This window comes from Amblyomma maculatum, chromosome 2 (genome assembly GCF_055883805.1).
Source record: "Amblyomma maculatum isolate TAMU_Amacu chromosome 2, ASM5588380v1, whole genome shotgun sequence".
NCBI classification, from domain to species: Eukaryota; Metazoa; Arthropoda; class Arachnida; order Ixodida; family Ixodidae; genus Amblyomma; species Amblyomma maculatum.
Genome location: NC_139345.1, coordinates 109,947,724 through 109,975,522, shown reverse-complemented (window position 1 = coordinate 109,975,522; position 27,799 = coordinate 109,947,724). Strand labels below are relative to the sequence as shown.

General features: G+C 48.3%; 1 protein-coding gene across 1 annotated transcript in view; it reads right to left on the bottom strand.

Moving 5' to 3' along the window:
* LOC146199544 (uncharacterized) overlaps positions 1 to 27,799 on the bottom strand; it is a 175,396-nt gene that overhangs the window by 132,889 nt on the left and 14,708 nt on the right. The gene's annotated exons all lie outside the window — the stretch shown is intronic.

Sequence of the window (27,799 nt, the reverse complement as noted above, 5' to 3'; positions counted from 1 at the left end):
GAGTGAAGACACTACTGGTGCCATCACGGGTAGCGTTGCTTGAGGCAGTGTGAGAGGCACGCAGACGTCGGAGCAATTCATGTCAGTCGTAGCGTTTAATCATAGCATAAAGAACTCTGGGGGCAATCACAGTGGACTTGAAGGGTGCTATCACTCTGAAAACTTTACCAACGCTTCGTCGCTCTCGTGTGCCTCGGTAGCAAAAAACGTGCTTTATTTAGACAAGAATACTCACTCAGACTATGCATACTGTTACCTGACTGTTGCCAGCATAGCTGACAAAAGAGACAACTGCAAGCTTTGTTGGCAGCCCGAAAATATTAAGCTTTCAGGGCTTCTTACGACCGTTAAAGGGACACTGACTGCAGCTCTATAAACAGAGTGGTTCAGAGAGAATGAATTCTCTAGATCTTGCGGGGTTTATTAACGTTTTTCCGGTATCACAAAAAAAACGTGAACATTTTATTTTATTTATTGTTTCTGAATTCTTGCTTATAGATCAGTTATTTCTTTATTTTAAAGGACAGCACTTAAGCGCCCGTTCCTGGTTCAAGCGGCGTCGTCGTTGGTGCAACAGGTCGACGCCTAAAACGCGGCCCAGGAGGCCATCCTTTCAAACTGGCACTAGAATATTTGGAGTGCAAGATTCTGCTGAGGCTCGTGCAACCAGACATAGTCATCTGGAGCACAGATGTCTTGAACAGTTCTGTGAAAGGCAGCGTTGGGATTCTGAGGGACCCCTTAGTGCTATCACGTTAATGCAGGCATAGTAAGCGTTTGCAAGTATTACTGTGGTGCATGAAGAGTGAGATTGACTACGGCTGAACCGGGGAATGAGGTAGTGTAAGGCAGTAAGAAGAGGAAGTGGCGTCGGTGGGAGCTATGACCAAAAAATGACGAATATTCCTCTGGCACAAGGGAATTGGCAAGCGCCTGTATAGGCTCCCGCCCGAGTGTCCAGCGGCAAATTCGGCAGCTGTCATGTGGGATGGTGGCAAGAAATTTGAACACGGCTGCATTGGATGCCGAGCTAGACGTATAACTTCTATGGTACCAAGTGATGCTCGGACGCGTCTTGGTTAAGACTAGTCTTTTTTTTATCGATGTTGAATCTGGTGCTTTCCCCCTTTTCATAGCGTCTAAGGCCTCCTTAACCTCTCTCTTCGTTACTGGCGAAACGTTCGACTGCTCTTCATTATAGCCAATCTAATTTTTGTCCTGACTATACTTTGGCTACTGTAGAGTTATATAGAACTCCTCGGCTACGTTGATTACTTTGTCCATGTTAGTAATGACATTGACCGCCTTGTTCCTCAGTACATACATATCCTTTTTGCCTATGCCTACTTTCCTCTTTACTGCTTTCAGGCTACGAGCGTTCTTTAGAGCATGCTCAATTTTCCCAATGGTATACTTCATTATGTTGGCCACCTTACGCTTATTGATTAGTTTCTTTTTTCCTGGTATTTAACGTACCAAAGCGACTCAGGCTACGAGAGATGCAGTAATGAAGACCTCAGGAAATTTCGACCACCTGGGGTCTTACACGTGCACTGACATCGTAAAGCACACAAGCGCCATGCTTTTTGCCTCCATCGAAAAGCTGCCGCCGAGACCAGGCTTCGATCCCGCATTCTTGTGGACAGTAGTCGAGTAAGTAACCACTGCGCCACCCCGGCAGGACAAAAGTAGTTTTCATATCTCTGCCAGTTGTATCTGGTGTGTTGGATTGGAAGCTTCCATACTTTGGGATTTCTTAATCAAATCATTTGTTTGCTTAGTTTACCTGTATCATCTCTAACAATTCCACTGCATACTTCTACCGCGCACTCAGTAATGATATCTCTGTAATTATTGTTCAATGCTTCTAGGCTAAGATCGACTTCCCCAGTGACCATTGAATATCTACTCTCGAGAAAGAGAGTTTGAATTCTACTTTTCCCTTACCGCAAATACTTCGATGGACTTCTTCCTCACTAGTCTTTTCTGTTCTCTCTTCACATCCAGATTAATTCGAGACCTTACCATCCCTCGGTCACTGCATCGAACCTTTCCGCTTACTTTTACATCCTGCACAATTCCAGGGTTAGAAGAGAGTACATAGAGAATTTCATTCTTAGTCTCCTACATGCCTGCGCTCAAATTTCGCATAAGCGAGCAGCGTAATCATAAGCATATCTTTTGCTTTCCCTTCCTAGCGTTCCGCCTCGCCCAAAGGCCTTATGGTGGCTCTTAGTTTGTGCCCGTGCGCACTATAACTTTTTGCATCATGTTTATTCGTGATGTTTCACCCTCTCCGACCTGTACCTGCGAGCTCAAGTCTTTACTTTATTGCTGTGTAGAAAGAATGAGCAGATAATGCGCTGTTTGTAGGCTGCTTCTAAATGTGGCTGTTCTATTTTGCGAGCGTAAGCATTTAAGTTTCGTTTGAGTGGTTGTCAAAAATGAATCATGGCTCAAAACATCGCCCAGAAGTCCTTGTTGAATCTGTCCTTAAACAACGCCCTCCTCAGCAACCGGCTTTTAAGAAGTTAAATGAGCTTTACATTGATACTTTTTTAAAGGAACGTTCTTACAAGAACCTTTAGTCTAGATGAGTAGGAAGATTTTTCTAACTTTCTTTTACGCAATATTCAGGGCTTCGACACAAATCATTACCGCGCCGACAAGCATCACCTAAGCTTCGATAAACATGTGCATGCGTGCTCCGTTAACTAATGAGCCCTTGATGATATACTCTATTTACACATGATACTTCCGAGAAACAAGAATTTTAACGCGTTTGCCTCTCATTAAGATGCAAGCTTAGTCCAGAAACCAGAGTGGGTGAAAGTAGCCGGTTAGGGGCAAGTGTAGCTTTTTCGCGTTAATTTGGCTAGAAATGGAGCCAAAGTCTGAATTCTCTAGAAAATATTTCGTCTAATGTGTTTTGTGCGCCGAAGAAAGCATCACTGGCGATTACAGTTTTATGCCTTACAGGGCTAAGCTGCACAGCGAAGGCGACTTTGTATTTCCCTGAAAGCCTTCAATGAAAGGTTTTTCATCAAATTCGGCGGCATTCACTGTTGCATATAGCACCTGCTATACACTGGGACTCTTTTTGAGAAATTAATAACTTGAAGAACGACAGATGTCATTACAGCATAATTTATTATTGCACGTCTATAATAACTCTCTGATAGGGGCATTTGTAACATTATGGCAATCAGAATAATTTTTTCCAGGTTCCGAATACATCTGCACAGTTTGGCTTGGTTAAATAAGTGTTGTGTGCAAACACAAATATAAGTTTTTGTCATTACAGCATAATGTAATATTGCACGTCTATAATAACTCGCTGATAGGGGCATTTTTAACATTATGGCAATCAGAATAATTTTTTCCAGGTTCCGAATATATCTGCAGAGTTTATTTGGTTAAATAAGTGTTGTGTGCAGACACAAATATCAGTTTTGTTCTTTAGACTTTTTTGTGGAATATGCCCTAGAGAGCGCCGCATTGGACAGCATTGTCATGGAGCCAAAGGGTCCGGATAACGGGGCCCGACTGCAGCTGCCATCCTGCGCAGACTAAATCTACGGACAGAGAGTTCCATGCTAATAAGACTAAATCTGATAGGAAATAAAACAAAAATATTAGAAATTCATTCTTTTTAACCTTACTGAATTTATTTTACAATATGTAAGGTCGCATTTTTCGTAGTATTCATGAGATTTCGCATTCCTTCAAGCAAAGACACAGCGGCGGAGGCTTTTCTGTAAAGGCAAGGGCACCGAATTTACGAGGCCTACGTCTGTCTCATTTTACCTGGACGCGCGCAAAAAGTATTCTCTCTACTCTCTTTTTTGCTACCGGTAGTAAAGCCAAAGGTGATTGCAGAAAAAAATTGCTAGAACACCTAAAAGAATAGGAGTTTCCCAAAAATATTTGACATAAATGTATTTATGCCATTATTCACACACTTCCAATATGTGATAAATAATAAGCGCCCAAGAAAGACATATAAAATTGAGATAACATAATCGTCCTCATTCAAATCTTGCTTAGTTATAATTATTGCATTTGCTATATCGATCCTCAAAATTAAACTCCTGTAATTATGTTGTTCTCTGAAAACAATCGACACAACTGAGGCATGAGCACCTAGACTTTTTCCAAGTCTTTAAACAAGCTTTAAACTTAAACCAAGGCGAAGTCGTTTGAAGAATTTTGTTTCAAATGTTTTATACTGACGACGCATTTTTAAAGCGCTTCTATGGTGGAGTTAAGGTCACCTGGAATAACACATATCTTATGGGGAAATCGTGTAATGGCTCTTGTTTCACCAGCGTGTCGGTGCGTTCGCGAGGAGTGTCCACGAGATTCCGCGGGATACCGCTAGACTTCGACGTCATTACCTGGTGACATCATTATGACGTAACATCCAGTATTGATTTCACGACTGGCCATGGCGTCACAGGCGATTATCGTATATACGAAGAAAGCTGACCCTGCCGAGCGTCCAATCCAGACGTTCGTGATAGCGCGTTTCATTTGCCGCTTCCTCAAAGGCCGCCTCACACAGCATGCAGATTCAGGATATCCCGGGATTCCAATTGTCAATTATCATGATGACGTCATCAGGGAAATAATAATCATATCTCCCCCGGGAATCGAGCCTCCATAACTTGGATCCCCAGCCGAGCGCAATAACCAACTCCGCCACGCCTGGATTTGTGAAACGCACATCATAATTCTCCTTGTCTACCCTTCGGATAATAGCGATCGAGATTCCGCGAGTTAAAGGTACTGCGCCTTTCCTTTCCTGTAAACCGATTATATAACACCGATGAATTTCGATGCGTTGAGCAGAATGCTGGTTGTGTTTGACAAGGGGTGGTGGTTGAAAACATTTACATGCAGATACAAATACAAGAAGTCAAGGTGCTGCTCGATAGCAGTAACAGCCTCTTGGAGCTGTTGCTGCTAAATGCTTGTCGGCGCCACTGGTGGCGCGCATGGTAATGTCGTCGGCGTAGATCGTATGCCGGACGCCGTTTCTATCTACTGCCCTCTACTGCCCTCGCTACCCCAATCAAGACAAGGCCTAGTGCGCTCTCCCGCCAAATTCAAGCTGTTCGTCCTCACACCGTTACGACCGGGACAGAGACACACTACCCCTGGTGAGTGCGATGACATAAAGATCGTGACTGCAACTGGCAGTGCATCCCCGAAGTTCCCGAGATCAGGGTCGTGGGCCTGCTGCTATACCAAAACGAAAACAACGACGAGATCATAAACAAGACTACCACCAAAACAATGGACGCCATCCGGCTCATACACCAAGTCTCGACACGACGGGCAGGCATGCGTGAAGACAGCCTTCTGCTCCTCGTCCAGTCGTTTGTGATCAGTCACATCACCTACGTTTGCGGTCTGCCTCAACTGGCAGGTAACTGACAGGACAAGGATAAACGCGCTGATCAGACAGGTTTACAAGATGGCACTGAAATTAATGGGGACCACGAGTATGGTTCGGCTGCTACAGCTCGGCGCCCATAATACCTTATAGGAAATAGCCGAGGCGCAGCTCACTGCTCAAATGGAGCGCCTCTATAGGCCGAGTATACTGACGTGCTTGGGTTACAATCCCCGAGCTCCCAGTCGGCAATCGTGCGAGATCAGCGATGAGGTGTGGGCCCGCATCCACGTGGACCCCATCCCGAAAATCATGCACCCCGAGTGCATTCAAGAACGGTGGCAGGCGCGGGCCAAAGTCCTCGTCGAGCAACAAGCCCAGGACCCGCACGCCCGGTAAGTGGACGCAGCGGAATACAAGCGAGAAGGATTTGTGGCAGTGGCCCTTGCGGCGGCTACCGCCATCAAGAGGATGGCAGCGAGCGTGCGGTGCACGAACGCCGCAGACGCAGAGCTCAGCGACTCGAGAAACTCCGTGCGCAACTTTACCAAGGGGCGAGTGTGTGCGCAGGCGGCCGCCATCATCGGTAAACTCATGCTCCAAGACCGCGGCAACACCATCCGCATCAAGTGGTTCCCGGCGCACGTGGGAGAGTGTGCATCCTCACCGAATCATAACGAGACCGCCCATTGGGCGGCGCGAGCGCTTACGTTCCGAGTCCCCGAGAGTGACCGTATCGAGCGGTAGTTCCTCGTTCCTCGAAACGACCAGTTATGAGGAAGTTACTAAGTGTTACCGCCTAACTCGACGGTCAGTGCCGCCTCCTCACCCCGTACTTAGTCGGGAGGAGGCGGCCATACTAAGGCAAATGCGAACCGGGTCACTCGTCGTTCCGGCAGTGCTACACATCCTTCACCCAGACACCTACTGCAGTGATGTGTGCAGTGTATGTAAAGTAGATCCGGCGGACCAATGGCACATCAAGTGGGACTGTGCCAGGTTCCCGACAAAAGCAACACCCAAGGCTTAACAACCAGAACTTCAAAGTGCTTTCCAAGGTACAGACAAGGACAGTGAACTATGGACCGTCCAGCAGGCTCGGTGTGCGCTGTACAAAAGGGCCAAAATGAGGTATGGCAGAGTAGGGCATAACACCGGGTCGACACTTGGCCAGCGTCACAACGCATTAAACCGTTATTTGCCCACATTTTATTTACGTTATACATACATACAATACAAGAGGTTATTTGCTAGCTGACCCTGAGAGAGCCGGTCCTCAAAAGCATTACGTTGAGCCTTGAAGTCCCTAGTTCGGGACCCCACAAAGGGTGCACTATGAACCGTGTGCAGCAGCAATGCTCAGGTTTTCACATTTCTGCACTGCAGATTCTGCAGTGCTCTTGAAACGTTTTTTTTTAAATTTCATGGAAGATAATGAACATGTACCCCATACCATGTTCGGCTTCAGAGCAAAACTCTCGACGCAGGACGTGCTGCTTCAAATACAAGAAGATGTGCTCCGCAACGTACCCCGAACAGGTGAAAATGTCATAATGGCCCTTGACATCAAGGGAGCATTTGATAACGTCAGTCACGAAGCGATCCTTAGAGGCCTAGACGACCTGGACTGCGGACGCAGAATCCACGGGTACGTCAAAGCCTTCCTGTCAGATAGAACTGCCACCGTCGGCATGGGAGACCTTCGATCGAACAAAATTCACGCGCCAAACAAAGGAACACCACAAGAATCAGTCATCTCACCTATCCTCTTCAATATAGCTATGATAGGTCTAGCACGAAAACTAGAGAAGATCGAAGGCATCAGGCACGCCATGTATGCAGACGACATAACAGTCTGGACGAACACCGGTTCCCTCGGGGAGAAGGAAGAAAAACTACAGGAAGCGGCTTCCTGTGTACAGAAATACCTCGCAGAAAGAGGACTCGCATGCTCGACGGAGAAATCGGAACTGCTTCGAGTGTGGAGAGGCAAACAAAACCGGACCATCCCAACCAGTGAGAACCTGAAACTCAACATCTACCTGGAAGGAATGCCCATCCCTGAAAAGTCAAAAATAAGAATATTAGGTATGTGGGTTCAATCGAACCAACGCAGTAGTCACACTTTTACCATGCTCAAAACAACAACGCTACAAGTGACACGCATGATCACCCGCATCACCAACAGGCGGCAGGGCATGCGCGAAGAGGACACACTAAAACTAGTTAGAAACCTGGTAGTGAGCCGAATTATGTACAGCCTGCCCTACCAGTGCCTCAACAAGAGTGAAATACAACGCAAAGCGTATAAGACAGCGCTCCGATTACCGCGCAACATGTTTACAGAAAAGCTCATGGGGCTTGGATTGCAAAACACATTCGAAGAACTACGCGAGGCGCAGCTTGAGTCGCAAAAACTCAGACTGCTGCAGACAACGACTGGAAGAGCGCTCTTACAGAGACTCGGATACTGTGAGCAGATGCGAGAAATAGCGAGGACGGTAACGATCCCCGACGAACTTCGCAAGTCCCTCAAGGTAGCTCCAATCCCGAGAAACATGGACCCTAACCTCCACCAAGGTAGAAGAGAAGCAAAGGGCCGATTTTATTCAAAAAACATACGCTCCTCAAGACATGACTGTGTATGCAGACGCGTCCTCGAGAGGAGGACACAACAAAATTGCAGTGGCCACGGTGGTCAATTCGTCTCTACGCGAACTGACCAGCGCCTCTATCCGACACTGCACAGCAGCAGAGGCCGAGGAAGTAGCCATTTCTCTAGCGGTGGCGGAGGGCTATAGAGCTGGGCGGTCGCTAACGATACTCACGGACTCTCAAACAGCCTGTCGAAATTTCATGAATGGCAGGATTGGTCCTCACGCGCTCCGTATACTCCTCAAAGCGAGCGACAGAATTAAAAACCACGAAGAAAACAAGACCAGACATAAAATTATATGGGTACCGGGGCACATGGGGGTGGCAGGGAACCAAGAGGCTGAAAGGATAGCTCGAGCATACACTACTTTCCGAGCATCCGACGGGTCCGCGGAACTTTTGCCAGCACCCAAGGCATACTCGGCCATACTAGAAAACTACAGAGGAAGAAGAATGCGATATCCCCCACCGCACAATTCTCTCACCAGAGAGGAAACTGTCATATGGAGACAATTACAGACGGGTTCATACCCAAACCTACACATACTAAATAAAATGCACCCTACCATATACGCTGACAGATGTCCGTGGTGCGATGAAAAACCAACACTATATCACATCACATGGGCATGTCAAAACATAGATGTGGTCCCCAAAATTCGAAACCCGAGTGCGGAGCAATGGGAGACTCTGCTGTACAGCGACCGCTGCGAAGACCAGCAAGGTCTGGTACAGCGAGCCCAACGGGCGGCAGCAGCCAGCGGAGCCCTGGACTGAGGGCAACCGACCATTGTGAAAAAGTGGACGAAGTCGACGGAGAAGACTCTTGTGGATACAACAAGCAGACATCTCTGAAGACGTCCAAAAACCGCCAAATAATATAGAGCTAAATAAAGTTTTTCCTCCTCCTCCTCGCCAACCCACGACTACGAAAAGTTTCACGAAAATCACCACGAAAGGTTCATCCCATTCGTGGAACGCCGAACACATTCGGTGAAAAAAAAAAGGCATTTTGGTCAAGGAAAGAAAACTAAGGAAAAGAAAGAGCTTTTACCCTTGTAACCCCCCCCCCCCCCCCACAAATAATGCATGACAATGGCAATTAACTTTTTAAATAGAAGGAAAAACTTACCAGTGTGGTTACTTTTAGTGCGTTGTAATGGAAATTTAGCATTTGACTATTCATCTCATCTGTCTCTTTCAACATCTAGGCTTACTAGAAACCATCATTCGCATTCACTGTGCACGGTCGGATAATAAATAATAATAATAATAATTGGTTCACAGGAAGGGAAGGGCGCAGTATCTGTCGCACTTGCTATGTGGACACCTGAACCGCGCCGTAAGGGAAGGAGTGAAGGTGGGAGTGAAATTGAAAAGAGAGAAAGGGAAGCTATAGTGGAGGGCTAAGGAGTAATTTTGACCACCTGGGGATCTTTAACGTGCGCTGACATCGCACAGCACACGGACACCACTTCGTTTCGCCTCCATCGAAACGCAGCCGCAGTAGCCGGGTTCGAACCCGTGAACTACGGACAGTAGTCGGGCGTCTTACCACTGCACCACCCCGGCGGGGCAATGTTTTCTAGTTTTCGTTTTTCCCCCGAACTATAGCAGATTAGAATGACTCGCTGTTGCCTGTTTTTCCATTGATTGATGATTTGTATATTTGGAATATTGTTGTCTTTTACCAACCTACATTAACCAGAGCAAGGTCTGCAGCATAGAATAAATAAAACAAAAATAAAATATAAAATATAGTTGTGGTCATCGAATGCCTTCAAAACAAAATAAAGAAGGAAATGCAAAGAAGCGCAGAGAAATAAAACTGCTCGAAGTGTACACGCCGTATACTCATCGTCGTAAGAGCGATAATCTTACTCCTGGACGCGATAATTGCGTTTCTACTTGCAGTCGTTTCAGTTAAGATTTTCTTCATCCCATTGCAATAGTTTGGGTCATCTTTTTCTGCGTCATTTATAAGTTGCGAAGTGAAGGCGGCCCAACTGTGCAGAAGCGCTTTTCTTTTCACTTTCTAGTCTAGTCGCCACGCAATGGCTCCTGACAGCTTTGCGTTTATTTTCTGAATTGTTTTTGTTCTACATTCCTTTCTTGTCACCTCCCTCACTGGCTATGTATGCGCGCCGATAAGCATATACGTCATAGCTGGCCGCCTATGAGGGCGCTGGCTGCTAAGCCAACAATTGTTTCGGTATAAAGCAGCGAAAAGGCGGGTTAATCTGCCAAAGCCTCGGAGGAGGCGTCAACGATTGCGCCCCATCCATCTTAATCATAATCCGGCTATGGCGCAGTAACGCATGAGGGAGCACGGCTTTCATTCTTTCCCGCCTGCGTTCTGTGAAGAAACAAGGACCCGAGGATCTTGAATTAGGCGTGTAGAGTAAGAGCAGCAAGGCACGTGGAAAGAAGAGCGGGAGGTACGCTTGTTATCATGCGACCGCAGCAACGTTTACACGAAGCACTTTGACGTTAGAGGTCGATTCAAAATTTTTCCAGCCTTTTTTTTTTCGTGAGGATGCGAGAGAAAGACATGAAATAAAATTTAAAATGTCTCAATGAGTAGAGGCAGGTTTATATTTTTTACCTTTTTACACGGCAACAAGAGTTCGTTAGTAACTCTTGTTTGCTTTAAATTGAAGAACGCTATAAACTTAGAAGTTTCTTCGTTCTCATCTGGTAGAGTGGTGGCTATCTGTTTGCAGTGTTTGCACATGATTTTATGGTACCCTAGCAAGCTTGGGCCACGTGTGAGGATAAGCGAAAGATGGAAGGAATACCAGAAGAACAAACTGCGCTCACTGCTTGTAAATTTTTTCGAAAACCTCCAGAACCATGTATTTGTTGATTATTCACTTCCCTTAACAAAAGTGATCAAACAATCTCTATTGGGGCCTTCAGTTAATTTACCACTACGATTTCGAATTTTTTTTATGACTGGCATACCTATAAAAAACAAATTTTTTCTTTTTTTCAGACACACACTGGGCGTCGGAATGATAGACCAATAGTTTCCGTTTATATGTTTTTCGGTAGTTGAGTTGCGCAAAGCTTTTTTTTTCTAAATATGCATGTAGGGAATACACAGTTACCTGCAAATATTCAGTAATTAGTTTTATTTAGAAGATGGTTCACTTCATGTTTGAGTAACTTTTCTTCAGTTACCTATAGTCTCAGATGTTCCATTAGTTAGGTAGGTGAAAAATTTATTATGAGCCCTAAAGAGGGAGCTACATCCTTAGGTCCTATGGTTGGTCTGGATCTTGATCTCGGTAGTGGCCAACAGTTCATGACGTGTGACGACCTTTCCAGCCCACTCTACCAACCACTTTTGTGAGATCAGTTCTTAGCTGGACAGCGCGACCTCCAAACCCTCTATGTCCGTAGGTTTCAGCGAGATGGTGGTTGGAATTCTCGGCAGAGATATAAAATGTTGTCGAAGCTGGCGCCCGGAGCACCACAAACAGAGCATGTGTTCTTGTGAGGCTATGGCACACAAGACGGATGTACTCGTCTTTGTGTGCCCCTCTCTCTTGTCTTCGTCTGTCTCGCGCTAAGCCTCCCTGTAAATCATGTCGTACCTTTCGGCCCAGTACTCCACTTAAGAGCGTTCGGGTTTGAAATGGCCTAGGTGGATAAGGACTAACAAAGCCGGTGAAGGGAATGTGCGAGCCTGGAACTGTCTCCAGGTAGTTTGTTGTTCCTTCGAGAGGGAGATGTGTGGTGGGGGATAGACGAATCTTTGCCCCCTTTAGTGGAGCATTATGCCATGATAGGTGACGAGCCGGTTCCTAGTGCATACCCTAGCTTATGGTGTGCCCTGCTCGGCTGACGTACGCTCGAGCAAGAGAGTGAGCCGTTCCTTTGCTGAGGTTACCTGCGTGGGCTGGTACCAAAACTATTTGAATTAATTTGGATGTCAGCCCAAACTATTTGAATTGAATGGAAGAAGAAGATGAAGATTAGCTGAACGGCTGTCTGAGACCTTTCTCTCAGTTTCAGCGTTTTTTTTTAAGTCTTACAATATTCAGTGTTTTTCTGGCTTGTGTACTCGACGTGCGACAATCTGGGGGTCCCTGGCCAACGGCAGAAGCACGTCAAGCGGCCCCCTAAGCGCTCTGCGCCGTATCCCCGCCGACACCAAACACCACCTCCAGCCGCCCTTCATACTGCACTGATGGCAGCAGAGCCATCGGCTAGTCAAGCGGCCTTTGTAGTGGTGGCAACAGAATAGGGCCCTGCGAACAAGAAACCATGCGAAGAACAAGCCAGCGATGCGGCTATGGGTGACCACTCAGAGGGCATGGACCAGGCATCCCTCAAGTTTGTGTCCTACGAGAAAATGGAAGGTGCTGGTATTCCGGTTGTCTTCAGACCCATCGAGGTAGGAGGCAATCTATTGAAAACCAACCCTAACGTCATGGCTTCAGCAGCTGTAGCGTCGGCTCCAGAAAACGTTCGCAGCCATCGTATTAACAAGGACGGGGGCTTGATGGATAAAGTATCGACATTGCCTGCTGCCAACCGTTTCCTCGCAGGAACCATGCTTGCTAGAGTGGCTATAAAGGACTGGGTACCGTACTCTTACACAGTCAGCTATGGCAAAACTCAAGACGTATCTGTAACCTACTCCAAGCGAAGGCGTGACCAAGGCGTTCTCCTGCAAGGAGGCTAACAACTTACAATGCTGAGGACGGTGGCACGTTCAAAGAGGTACGCCGTCGCTCTATTATTTTAGATTTCTCGAACGATGCACCGCTGCCTAAAAGAGTCACTAAAAGAGTCACGCTTGGCTTATGTAGTTACTATGTAAGTGAGAACGTCGAAGTTGCGACACAATGCTACAAATGCCAGAGGCATGGCCACATATTGAGACAATGCCCCTACCCCGTGCCATGCAAAGTGTGTGCCCATCCCCATACGCAAAAGCAGTGCACCTCGAGAGCGCAAACTAAATGCGCAAACTGCGACGGCCTACACCCTGCTTCATACGGAGGGTGTATTAAAGAAATCAGCTACACCTGCATGCACAGTGTAGCAAGAGCACGGAAAACCGCCTAAGCGTCTTGATTCACCACCAAACTCTGACGTGGTTCTTACGAATACGTTAGATATATCCCAAAATAAGTCACCTCAACGTGAAAAAACATATAATGACTAATGCGCCGCTGCAGCCAAAACGAAGCGGGGAAAGGCCGTTGGCTGTTCTCCATCAAAACAGCAGCGACACTCCGCACCATACCCGACAAACAGTCTTTCTAATTGTTTTGCTTTCAGCCTAATGCAATGCGACGTAACCAGATTATCAGCGAAAGGCAGCAAAACGGAAGCACCGAACAAGATATCACATGCCTACTGACTCCGATGCTGTTTGCCGCTATCAAGGTTCTTCTCCATGCTCACTCCTCGTCGCGAGGACTCCCAGAAGTAGAAGCTGTTCTTGCAATGGGACCATTGATGTTGATCTCTTATGCTTGGCAGGGGCCTAATATCACACATCTGTAGTCATGGCTTCGACAGGAAGTGTTTCACCACAGTTGGCCATCCACAACATCTGTCGCACATGCACCCTTTTAAAATGGAATGATCGTGGTTTAAGCTCAAAACTCTGATTTTCAGCAGCTTGTGTGAGCGTACCCCTTCCCTTTCATAGTCATCTCTGAATCTCACGTGGAGGAAGCTTTCAGACTAAACGAATACTATTTTCATCATTCACAACGACCAGATGACGTCAGCAGATTGCTAACAGGCTTTCGCAAAGATATTTGGCATTATTGATTGATGTCCCACCTCATAATGACAGTAAATATATGTGGGCCGTAACAGTAATTGGGAGACAAGAGTACACTCTTATTGGAGTATACCTTGAGCCAGGCAGGCCATTCGATGCATCGAGGCTTGAAAACTTAATAAGGACGCCCACTTCATATATTATTTGCGGAGACTTCAATGCTCACAATGAAATTTGGGGAATATGACGCACATGTGCCCGAAGTGCCAAACTTGCAAACCTTCTGGCAAAATGTTCGACTGAACCGATTAATGACGGCAACAAAATCTATCTCCGAGGCATGACGACCGCCAGCAGCATTGACGTGACCTTTGTGACAAGTCCAGCTGCCCACAACTTTGGCTGGTTCACCTAGAAACACGTGGAAGGGACCATTACCAAGCCCTCATATCAGCTGTCCGTGCGCAGAGGTCGGCAAAGGAATTTCTTATAAAGTCTACAGACTGGGATGCATACAAAGACGCTGCAAGCAGAGGAATTACTGCCGCAACCCGAAAGGAGGAACTAATATTGACCATGGCATATTGCCTGAGAAAAAGCACCAGAATCACAACTAAAAGCGATAGCTACACCATTATCACGAGGCATTTCAAAGGCAGTGTGCCATTCGCAGGCGAGCTGAAAGGAAAGCTCTCCCCGCAAAAAAACCTTCAAGACATTTATGCTTGTGAGGGGCACATTATCATAGACGCTACCTGGGTAAGCTTAGTCGGCAGAGCTGGCATGAATTTTTTTATACGTTGGATGTGCGCCTACCAGTAGTCAAAATTTAAAAGATAGTTCGCTGCGTGCTCACGCTCCTTCAACAACTTTACCCTTTCACAGCGCTGTGTCTGCATGAACGAAAATCCATTGAAGATGTCCCAGAAGAATATTTCAGACTACTGTCATAGCGGTAGGGTCTTCCGCACACTCCGCATATTGTCTGTCAGTCATCACCCATGTGACAGTGTCAGCGATGGACCTACCTACAGCTATCGTGGTTTTAAACAGACGGACGTCTCCGGGTTATGATGAAGTGGCCTATGACGCAACCATAAATCTAATCCACAATTCCCGTCTTTCACTCCCGGAATATTGCAATTCTTTCTGGATGTCCTGTAAGGTCACCGTGGAATTGAAGTTGGTGAAAATTGTGCCCGTTTCTTAACCTTCTAAACAGCTAGCAAGTTACGCTTCCTCCCGACCCATCGCCCTGCTGAGCTGCGTAGGTAAGCTTATGGAGCGAATGATCTGCAGACGCGTCACCTAGTTCCTGAAAAGCCGAAATGAGTATCCTCAAGAAATAAACGGGTTTCGCCAAAATAGGTCTGCGACTGAAATTGTCATCGCCTTGGGTCATAACTTGAAGAGAACCTTGGCGCTGGGTATATCTTGACGCCCGTTTTCCTTTACATCAAGGCTGTTTTTTACTGTGTTTTATCATGCGATTCTCGCAGCCGCGTCAGCCTTGGCCTCAGAAGAAAGGTGTACAGCTGGATTGGACACTATTTGCAAGAGGGGCAAATTTTTATGAGCACTCCAAAAGGCCAAAGTCGCTTTCATGCAGTCAAGAGGGGCGTACCTCAGAGAGCTGTGCTCAGCCCTCTCCTGGATATATAACAATATTGTTACAATGAAATAAGAAGGGGTGCTTATTTACAGTGCTGATGTAGCGGAACAAGATGAAGCCTACTAGGCCCAGAAACCAACGCTTCTTCTTCCTCTTCTGTCACACCATCACCATCCTTCATCGTCGTCATTAGCGTGACATTTCCCCCCTACTCAGACGAAGCCCTCTGGGCGTGTTCGTGAGTCGTGCGAGGCTGACACGGCTTCAAGCGGGCAACATGACATAGTTCGGTTTTGGCAGACCGGCGACCTGATGCTGTCAGGCGGGCTATTCCATAAGTTAAATCACTAATGCGTTTGATAACCACATATGGGCCGTCATAATGGGCCAAGAGTTTTTGATGTAGGCCAAGGCGCCGAATTGGACGCCATAGCCAGACTAAATCACCTACAGAGTACGTGACCTGCCGGTGACTGGCATCGTATCGCACTTTAGAACGTTCTTGTGAAGCACCAGACCGTAATCGGACGATTCTCCGAGCTTCTTCGGCGAGGCAGAGGGTCTCAGCCAGGCAGGGGTCTTCACGGCTTGTGAAGGGCAGGATAGTATCCAGAGAGTAGCGTGGCGGTCTGGCATAGAGCAGAAAAAATGGACTGTACCCAGTCGTCTCATGCGTGGCGGTATTAAACGCATACGTGAGGAAGGGCAGTATGGCGTCCCAGTTCTTATGCCCTGCGTCCACATACATGGCTAGCTTGTTGATAAGCGCTCTGTTGACGCGCTCAGTTTAGCCATTTGTCTGGGGATGGTATGGCGTCGAGTGTCGGAAAGTTACGGCGCATAAACCCATGATCTCTTCAACAACATCAGCAGGGAATTGTCGGCCCCGGTCAGTAATGACAATTCGTAGCGGCCCGTGTCGTAAGATGACTGAGTGCAGCAAGAAAAGCGACACCTGATGTGCCGTAGCAGATGGAAGAGCGGCGGTTTCACAGTAACGTGTGAGATAGTACACGCAGATTACAATCCAGCGATTTCCATCCACGGACTTCGGAAACGGACCTACGGGGTCAATGCCTACTTGATCAAACGGTGCTGTCGGGGTCTTCACAATGTGCAGCAAGCCAGACAGAGTTGCAGTTGGACGTTTGTGGCGTTGACATTGCTTGCAACTGGCAACGTATTGTTCAACCACCGAGCGCATTATGGGCCAGTAAAATCTTTCTTGAGCACGGTGGAGTGTTCGAACCGATCCCAAATGCCCAGAAGTTGGATCATCATGCATAACACGCAATACGTCCGTGCACAACTTCTTGGGAACTACGAGTAGGTATCGCTGGCCGATAGGTGAATAACTCTTTTTCCATAGGAGGCCATCATGCACACAAACGGCTTGTAGGTACGCAAGCTTGGGCAAAGAGAGGCTGCAGACTGGTATCATTTTGCTGTTCCGTTTTGAAAACATTCGTGTCGGGGAACGCTGGCTCGAGGGTCGATATATAATTGTCGAAATCGTCGCTTTCAGGTCCAATCGTGGCCATTGACATCCTAGAAAGACAATCTGCGTCTGCATGACGCCTCCCGCTTTTGTACACCACGGCAAAGTCATATTCCTGTAACCGAGGGCCCAGCGTGCGAGGCGACCACATGGGTCTCGAAGGTTCCGCAAGCAACAGAGTGAATGATGGTCAGCTACGATAGTAAACGAACGTCCGTAAAAATATGAACGGAAACGCTGCACAGCGAAAAGTACAGCTAGGCATTCCTGTTCGGTGACTGTGTAGTTTCGCTCCGGCTTGCTCAGGGTACGACTTGCGTACGCGATAACATGCTCTCGTTCATCGTGCCGTTGGACAAGGACTGCACCAAGACCGATTCCACTAGCGTCCGTGTGTACTTCTGTCATTGCAGTAGGATCGAAGTGCCGTAGGATGGGTTTCGATATTAAAAGAAACTTCAGTTGACGGAATGACGCGTCGCAGTCTGGTGTCCAGTCAAAAGTAGAGTTTTTGTGGAGAAGGCACGTCAATGGGTAAGCAACATCAGCAAAGCGTTGTATAAAGCGTCTAAAATACGAACACAACCCTAGAAAACTGCGCAACTCCTTCGCTGTCTGCGGGGGTTCAAAAGACTCAACAGCGGCAGTTTTCTGGGGATCCGGCATTTTACCATCACCATTGACAAGGTGTCCTAGTACCAGCGCTTGGCGCTCTCCAAAGCGGCGCTTTTTGGAGTGCAGAATTAGGGCGGCGTTGCGCAGACAATCCAAGACACGTACTAGACGGTCATGGTGTTCTTGAAAGGATTTCCCAAATATGACGACACCGTCCAGATAGCAAAGACAAATGTCCCATTTTAAGCCGCGCAAAACTGTGTCCATAAAGCGTTCAAAGGTGGCTGGCGCATTACACAGCCCGAATGGCACAACATTAAACTCATAAAGGCCATCTGGCGTTACGAAGGCTGTTTTTTTCTTATCCGCAGGGTCCATTGGAATTTGCCAGTAGCCAGATCTGAGATCAAGACAAGAAAAATAGGACCCACCACAGAGGCAGTCGAGGGCATAGTCTATGCGAGGAAGAGGATAGACGTCCTTTTTCGTAACAGAATTTAGACGCCGATAATCGACGCAGAATCGCCACGAACCGTCTTTCTTGCGTACAAGAATAACAGGGGCAGCCCAGGGGCTAGATGACTCCTGTATCACCTTCTTCCGTAGCATGTCCTCCACTTGCTTATGAATGACTTTGCGCTTAGATGGGGACACGCGATATGGCTTTTGACGAATGGGACGAGCCGAACCAGTGTCGATGCTATGATGGGTCCGATGTGCAGGGCGAGAGGTTGGTCCATCTGTTTGAGAAACGTCAAACATAGGCGAAAAAGGTAGAAGAATATCCACAAGAGTTCGGCGTTGAGGTGAGATGAGATCGGCGCTGATCATGCGGAAGATCGAAATTTCATCAGCAGGCAGAGGTACGGTGGCACTCGTAGCATCTGTGACCAAAGCAACGACGTGGGGCGCATCGGGTCCACAGGAGGCAAGCTTCAATCCCGTTGGTAAAACTGCGGGCTTGGACGATGGATTGATGGTCCATAACGAGGCACTACCGTGATGCACGGATATCATACAGTGAGGGATAACTACATTTTTCTTCAGGCATGCTGAGTGGACTGGGTGCACCATGGCCTGGAATGAAACCTTCTCAAGAAGTGGAACGGACACGGGAACGAACATGGCACACAAGCGTGGAACTACTGTGTCTTCGGTAATACTAAAAACTGTTTCTTCATCACGGCCACTTTCAAAAAGTGTCGGCAGATGCGAGCCATCGAAATCAACCTCTTGACTTCGGCAGTCCACGGTAGCGCCACAAAACTTCAAGAAGTCCATTCCTAAAATGATGTCATGCGTAGAGTGGGGTAAGACTATGAATTCGGCTTGAAAAATTGCACCACCCACAGACACTTTCGCACTACACACATCCAGTGGTCGCAACGCCTCTCCACTCACACCACAAAACGTTGAAGCACGGTCATATTCAAACATCACTTTGCGTCCCAACAAGCGCCTAAACTGATTACTCATCACAGACACAGTCGCACCCATATCTGCTAAAGCTAATGTACACACACCATCAATGAACACACGAATTTTGTTTTTGAGCTTTGCAGTTGGAGGGATGTTGGCACACAGCACATTTCCAGCGGCCTCACCCCCATCGGTCGCGCTGGTTAGTTTTCCTGCTGGGGCGTCATGGAGCGCCGCCGCGGTGATGGAGAACGACCTGCACTGAAGGCGGGTGGAGGAGTAACACTTCGCTCAGATGCTGGGGAATGGTCGCGGAGATTTCCGTTTTGGATGTTGTTGAAGTACCCACGGGGAGTATTGGATTGCTGGAAAACGGGGCTGTATTGCCGATTGCTGGGTACTGCTGGAGGCACCGGCCGGTTATAGCGTGGCGGGAACCTACTGTTGTGCCTGGCCAAAGCCGCCTAGAAATTCAGCCGGACGCCAAACTTCTTCGGCGAACGCCTCATTCACAAACTCTGGATACTTCTCTGCAAGCCACCAGTGCACTGGAGGCGAGCCGTACCAAAGGGACAGAAGCGACGTGTTTCAACATGCGCTGAATGTCCAGACAGCACGGCGCGCCGTGGCCCTGACGGTGAACCCCTTCTCGCCCCGCGGCATATTTGAAGCGAGAGCGCAGCAAGCTCTCCCATTGGCCCTGCGAAAGTGCTGCCGTCGGATTGGACCATTTTGAGCGTCAACTGTTCTCGGAAACGGAGTCTCAAGTGCTTCCGTTCGAGACTCCGAGTGTGAGTTCGTCACTAGCGTCCATCGGGAGCAGTTCGCCCCCTGACAGTGCGGACGCGGCGGACTCTCCCCGGCCGTCGCTGCGCGAGAACAGTCGCGTATGGCTATGTTAGCTTTCGGCCCCAATGCCGAAATCCTTGTGTAAATGCATGTAAATAGTGTATAAAGCCTTTTCTTCATCTCACCAACGCCGACTCGGATTAATCGCTACCGCCCAGGGAGCTGACAGCCCTCGTTCACGAAACGGGTGACGAGCGCTGCGTTACCAACTCCTTGGCACTACCCTGTTGACGGTGGGCTACTGTGTGATAACCCCACCGGCACAACATTGGTGGCAGTTGCGGGATCCACTGGCACAACCCTGTTGACGGTGGGCTACTGTGTGATAACCCCACCGGCACAACATTGGTGGCAGTTGCAGGATCCACTGGCACAACCCTGTTGACGGTGGGCTACTGTGTGATAACCCCACCGGCACAACATTGGATGGCAGCTGCGGGATTGACCGGCGTCAGGCACCTCGGCGCGGTGAGTACCTGAAGTTTCCCTCAAACGCCAGACTTCTCTAACACACAGGGTAGCTTAGAGAAAGGCTGAGCGTAGCATTGTGTTAACCTTGCGTGTTTCAAGCCTACAGGAAGTGTTTTGAAAACCAGGGGATGCTGAGAAGGGAATCAGTGTGAGAAAGGCTTGCGCATCTCTTGCTAGGAGCGAGATAGCGAACGTATAGTACACTATTCTAGAAAGGCAAACAACAAGAGGCCGGCGTAAAGATGGAGAGTTACAAGGTCAGAGAACTTCTCCAAATTTGTGATGAGTTGGGCATCGATTTGGGCTCAACAAAAAGAAAAAAGGAAATTCTTGAGATCATGCAGGCAGAAGACGTGACGGTTGAGGAAGCCGCAGAGGCCTGGGCTGATGTCAGTGAACGTCGCGAGAAAGAGGATCGTGAACGTAGGGAACGTCACGAGAAAGAGGACGCCCGTGTATGGCAACTGATGCAGCTGGAGGTTTCAACACATAGAATGAGCGTGGAAAAGATTAAAGCTTTTAATGCCATTCATTGTAACGGTTCAATACCGCGAGACTGTCCACCACCGTTCCTCATCGCCGAGGATATGGCAATGTATTTGGCAGACTTCGAGAATGTCTGCAGAAGTAAACGTTTCGAGCGAGATAGTTGGGCGCAGAAGTTGGTGGCTCTTCTCTCCGCTGAAGCGTCGGAAGAAATCGAGCGATTGGTTGGCGACCGCTTGAAAAATTACGATGAACTAAAAGAGTCATTGCTGATACGATATCAGATAACGCCTCAGGATCTTCGGAAGAGATATGAGAGCGAGAAACATTGTAACAAGGCATACTTTGATTTGGCGTATCAATTAAAAGCCGATGTAACCGAATGGCTAGACAGTCAGGAAGTTTCGGAGCAAATTGTACTTGCACCGGAGAATGAGGCACAGCTTGGGGAAGCGGCCGAGCAAAGCGACTGCAGCAGCGAGCTGATCGAGTCTCGAACAGAAGTGTCTGGGGTTACCTTGGTCGAGCCACTGGCAGCTGAGACGGTTGGAGCCGACTCCATCGGCGAGTAGTCCGAAGTGACAACGTCCTGCACGCATTCCCACGTAGCTGTAGGCATTCCACCAATCGAGAGTGAGGAACTGGCAGTAAATCAACCGCCTGACAACTCAGAAGCAGAAGTTGTCAAGCATGGCGGAGATGTAGTCAGGCTAATAGACGACAAATTGGCGATTTCCTCAGAAGCAGCAGTTGTACAGCGTGGCGGAGGTGTAGTCAGGCTAGGAGACGAAAAATTGGTGATTTCCGAAATCAGCGTTGTCGTAATCATGACACACAGAAAGACGAAATGCCGTTCATGGAAACTGCGCAGCCCACGAGTGGTGAACAGCGAAGGCAAACCCATGACGCGGACGCTGTCGAGAATCGCACCTGTGAAGTCGACAACGCGCGACTAGACTGGAGCAATGAATCTCCCTGTCCTGACGCGCTCAATTGTATTAGCGAAAACAACCTTGGTGCGAACATGGACCTCACGCGATCCGAAGCGCCGCAGCTGTCGGACGAACGTGATCGCGCGCCGGTTAGCGCTGATCGATGGGGCACACCGGCGGATCAGAGTAACTTGAGTGGCGAGCCTGCAGAGGATATGCCTAGCTTGGGGGCTGGCGTGAGCGAGCCTTGTCCTTGTTCGGACGCGACTGGCAGTGAGTCATGCGCTGCTGGCCGCGATGCAGGCGCGGCGCCGCACTCCGACGATGTCGGCGCCATACTAGCTCCGGTTACCGGCAGCTTGAAAGAGCTGGCACTAAAAGAAAGAAAGCAAACATTCAAGTGCAGCCGCCGAAAAGAGCGGAAAGGCAGGTGCATGAAAGAATGTTCTCATCGAAAGGTGAGAAAACGCAAACGATCGCGAAAGGAAAAGAAGCGGCGATCCCAGCGGCACAAATGCACCCGCGCTGAGAAAATGCGCGATTGGTGCGCCGAGCGTAAGGAACGAGACAGATCGTTCAGCAAAGCGAGTAACTTGTGCACGTCTGTTCTTTCACGCATAAAGTGGAAAGAAAGGTCTCGTAGAGAAATGGACAGCCGAGGCTGTAGCGGAGGGAGAAGAGCCAAACCGCCCGAATGCAGCTACGCATTCTGCCGCTTGCGGAAGAGAGCAGCACAGTGCGAACTCGGATGCTTTGAGCCGTGCATTCGAGACGTAGCTGCCTTCAACGAGCGTGTCGTCGCTAATGGTAATGTTGTAGGCAGATCGGGGCAAAATTGAATGACCTCCTTGCTTCCTCAGTTGTGGTTTACGGTCCAAGTGATTTCAAGGAGACTCTTTTCCATTACTGATCATAAATTTTCCATCCTATTTAATGTATACCATTAATGTGCAAAATTGTTGTTTGAACCTTGTGTACTGCATCCTATACACTTGTCTCTTGTTGTAGTGGGAGCAAAAAGGGGACAACAATTTAGCTAATTGAATTTGAAATTTTGCCTCTGTCTGGTGTTTGACGGGTGACCGAGAGTACTTGCTTCTGTTGGGTGTTGCCTGTTGTCGGTCGGTTTTGCAAGCAGCAGAACAGTTTACCGTTACCAGGGGCGAGTTGCAAGGGCATCGGAGCGACCCGAGTGAAGTTGATCGGCGTGCCCCGGCAACAAGGCTGTCGGCAGAGATCCTGACCTGGCGAGTGGAACCCAAGGCACGTGAGGCTACCTGGCGCCCGGACACTGTACGTGAGCTTGGAGGAACCTGGCGAACGAGCGCGCCCGGCATCCGAGCCACATGCGAGCAGCTCGTCTTCCCGGCGCATTGTCTGATGGCGGGGGTGCTGTTGTGCCTGGCCAAAGCCGCCTAGAAATTCAGCCGGACGCCAAACTTCTTCGGCGAACGCCTCCTTCACAAACTCTGGATACTTCTCTGCAAGGCACCAGTGCACTGGAGGCGAGCCGTACCAAAGGGACAGAAGCGACGTGTTTCAACATGCGCTGAATGTCCAGACAGCACGGCGCGCCGTGGCCCTGACGGTGAACCCCTTCTCGCCCCGCGGCATATTTGAAGCGAGAGCGCAGCAAGCTCTCCCATTGGCCCTGCGAAAGTGCTGCCGTCGGATTGGACCATTTTGAGCGTCAACTGTTCTCGGAAACGGAGTCTCAAGTGCTTCCGTTCGAGACTCCGAGTGTGAGTTCGTCACTAGCGTCCATCGGGAGCAGTTCGCCCCCTGACAGTGCGGACGCGGCGGACTCTCCCCGGCCGTCGCTGCGCGAGAACAGTCGCGTATGGCTATGTTAGCTTTCGGCCCCAGTGCCGAAATCCTTGTGTAAATGCATGTAAATAGTGTATAAAGCGTTTTCTTCATCTCACCAACGCCGACTCGGATTAATCGCTACCGCCCAGGGAGCTGACAGCCCTCGTTCACGAAACGGGTGACGAGCGCTGCGTTACCAACTCCTTGGCACTACCCTGTTGACGGTGGGCTACTGTGTGATAACCCCACCGGCACAACATTGGTGGCAGTTGCGGGATCCACTGGCACAACCCTGTTGACGGTGGGCTACTGTGTGATAACCCCACCGGCACAACACTACTGCGGCAGTACCTGGCGATGTGACCTTCGACGCCGCAGCGGTAGCATATCGGTGAGGAAGGTATAAAATGCTGTTCTGGATACGAGCCAGGCACAGCAGGGTGCATCGTAGGTCTGGATGAATGCTCACACTGCACAGGAATCCTTGTAGATCGAATAGAAGATCTAGGTGCACTTGAGGTGACGTCATACCTTGGTGCTTCAAGCATCGAAGCAGTCGGGTTGGCAAAATGCATTGGCGGGTAGTCAATAGAAGCTGCAATTTCAGGAGCTTGACAGAAAGGCTGCACTTGAATCGCTTATGGTGGTGAAGCCGGCCGTCTAGAGGCCCTCTGGACAGAAATCTCAGCAGATTCATGTAGGGGAAGCGTGTTGATCCGTAGAAGTTCTTCGCGCACGATTTGCCGAATAGTTGACGGAAGATCTAGTTGGGCATGGTCATCAAGACTGGCCATGGTAGGCACGTTGGCCAGCCGCCCAAATTTCGGCGCAATACGACGTGTTTAAAAAAAAAACAAGAAACCTTCCGCGAGGAGTACGCATAACAATTTTTGCAAATGATATCTACATCTGGAGTGCATCACGTTTGCGTTACATCACGCAGCAATGTATTTAGAGAGCTATACTTCATATCTCAATGTACCTGACTCCCCGGGCTCTTAGCCTCTCATCACAAAAGAGTGTTGCTATGGCTTTCAAAAGAAACTGAATGACTGGATACGCGCTCCTCCTGGGTGGGTGGCCACTATCGTATATACGATCACAGCGATTCCTAGGTGTTATGACTGACAGTAATCTTCCTTGGGCACGTCAGATTAAAAACCTCCGCGGGGGGAACACTGCAGCATCGCAGGATTTCAGATTCATGGCAGGAACATACTGAAGTAGCAACCGCCGGTCGATGGTTCTGCTTGAGAAAGCCTACGTTGAAGGAGCCTTATGCTACTATTTACCAGTGCTTCAAATATTATCTCCAACAAGCAAGATGATTCTTGAAACCGCGCTGAACAACTGCTTACGTATATGCCTTTGACTTCCAAAGAAATTCTCTACATCAGGAACACTTGCAGAAGCAGGATGTCTCCCTCTAGATATGATTGCTGCCCAAGAAACTATGCGTACCCATTTTCGAATGTCCACCAATGAAAGAAGCACTTCTTACCTCATGTCCAAATAACGCTCTGCAACTGTGGCTTTGATCAAGCTGCCCCTCCCTACTATTATTCAGCCACAAAACCTACTACCTCTCAGCTTTCTTCCATGGACACTATAGTCTCCTAAGATGAATACGTCTGTGCCTGGCATAGATGCGAAGAGCCGCATGCCACAGTCAGCACTTCTGCAAGCTACTCTCGCCAACGTAGACAAGGCATATACGCATAACACCCAGATATTCACCGATGATTCAACTACTTAAGACACTTCTTCCTGTGACCTTTATGTGCCCTCTTGTCTAACCAGCTGCAGCGGGAGACATCATATACGAGAGCTGAGCTCCACGGCATTAAAGGAGCGGATTCCTATCTCCTGCACCAAACCCCAGGACGATGGGTTATTTTCACTGATTCCAGAGCATCTCTGCATACCCTGTATAACCTGCTGAAGAAAACCAATCATCAGCCTGTTTCCTTTGACATCGCGTATCTACATCTTCAGCTGTTTCTGCACGCCACTGCCTAGCATTTCAGTCGATATCAGGCCACTGTGGCAATAAAGCCAATGAAAAAACAAATGAAGCGGCTCGTAAAGATCGCCAACATAAAAGATACATTCGAACTTGCTTGACGAAGTGTGATGCATCCCAACTGGCTAAAAAAAATGGCTTCCGAAGCAAAGCATCAACTTTGAAGCTTGCCCCACATCACTACCAATTGCGTTACTCAATTAACCCGCATCTGAGATCGTAAGGTCATGCCGTCCTTATAAATTTCCTCGCCTAGGAACCCTTTACCACCGACTTTGCCTGAACTGTGCATATACAAATTGCTTGCGATACTGTTTCGGTAAAACGAACAGTCCGCATTGTGACAACTGCAGCTCGATTCCAACTGTGCAACATATCCTTCTTGAGTGTCCAGCGTACGCTGACGAGCTTGCATACTATGAACGTATAATGGTGAAATTCTCCATTTTGCCTTTAAAAATGGTCAGTGTTTTAGGTCCCTTAGCCTGCCGTAGGCAACAGAGACTAGCATTGAACTTTTTATCTACGTATTGTAACGAGATTGAACCTTTTGACAAACTCTAAATTCAGCTTGAATGTTACCATCAGACAATTTTCACGCTGTGAACGCTATAAGCACATTTGTCGGAATATGCATTTCATCACATAATTTTATATCATTACTCCACAGTGGACCTTACAACGCATATATTGACCGCATTTTATCTCCCTCTTCATTTCTTTTAATCCCCTCACCATTCTTTTTCAATCTTTCCCTCCCCAATTCCCCTTCGTACACGAAGTAGCATGCCAGCGAAATCTAAATGCCTTCTAAAAATTTCGTTTTTTATTAAAAGGTCTCTCTTTCTCACTATTTGAATTGGTGTTGGCTCTTTGCACCGTGTCTTGCGTCCGTAATGACGTACGAACTACATTTGTTAAAATTGCCAATTCCTGAACTATCTCCACGCGTCTGGTCGTAGATACGGTTGTAGAGAACGCTTCGGATGTAGTTGTCTGGTTGGGAGGTGTAGACCTTTAACGGGTATGTCATGTTGAAGATTTGGAGACGAGAGCCTAATTTAGCATTCCATTTAGGATTCCTTGATTTTACTTACAGTTTCGTCCCTTAGATGCGCAGGAAGGGCGCGGGGTGCGGATCTGTGGAGCTGACGGTTTTTTTAGGAACGTCTTATATCTAAAACAGAATTCAGCGTGCTGCTTCATTCATTTTTGACCAATTTGAGCGTTAGCAGAACATTCAATTAGTCCCTCACTTAATGGATGCAGTTCTCAGTTCACCCAAACCAGTACGAGACACCATCTCATTTTATTTAATGTTGCCTACTCAGAGAAAGCAAGCAAATATGTGTGTTTGGATGTTTGCAGACAGTGAGAACTATAAAGAACAGCCCAAGGTCAACGAGCGCAGCAAACCACGGCTGTCAAATATTTGTAATCTATCTAGGCCTTTGGTAGAATTCTATACGGCTTATTTTGTTTTTATCACTGCGAAAGGTTTTTTTTTTTTTTTTTTTTTTGCAAAGACACTGTCCAAGCGTAAATGTGCCGCTTAAATTATTCCAGCACTATACCCCTCCTTATGATTTAAATGCCTTGGTTTCTGCGCATATAGCTGCATCACAAGCGTTAATCTCAAGGAAGCCGTAGGTTTCTATCATTTCCATCCGTTAGGGTTCCCGTTCTTTGCCGCACCCATGAGGTGGAAAGTCAACCAGCTCACTTACATCAGTGTTTTCGAGTCGTGACTTTCTTGTGCGTTTCTTTATCTGCTTCAAGGAGCTGCTCGGAGGGGCATGATGAAAACAAGAGTTGACCTGTGGACACGCAGCCCTTGAACGCGTTTGCTCGTGTAGCCGAAGATCGTGCGTGCGTGTGCTCGCTCGTCCGAACTGCGTCGCATGCTCAGCAGTCGTTGTGGCAAACTCGTTATTTCCGCTATTCTATCAAGAGTCACCAGCCGACGTCGCTGCCGGCGACAGGCGATGTTGCCCAATCGCAGTTGCCCTTTCTCCCGGAAACAGCAAGTCCGCACTCGTTGCGGCCATACTGGGCGTCGACCGTTGTCCGAGGAAAAAGCTGTGCCTGTGTTCTTGTGTGCGTGCGTGCATAAGCGCTAAGAATAATATCGATTAGCGGCCGATCAGCCACGTATGTGATCCAGCAACAGCCAGATTTCGAAGGAAAATGTGCAGAGAGCGTAAGCCCCCTCAGCGTACAATGCGACGATGATTAATGCTGCCTGGCCGCTGTCGCGCTTCGCCGATAAGTGAGCAATCGGCC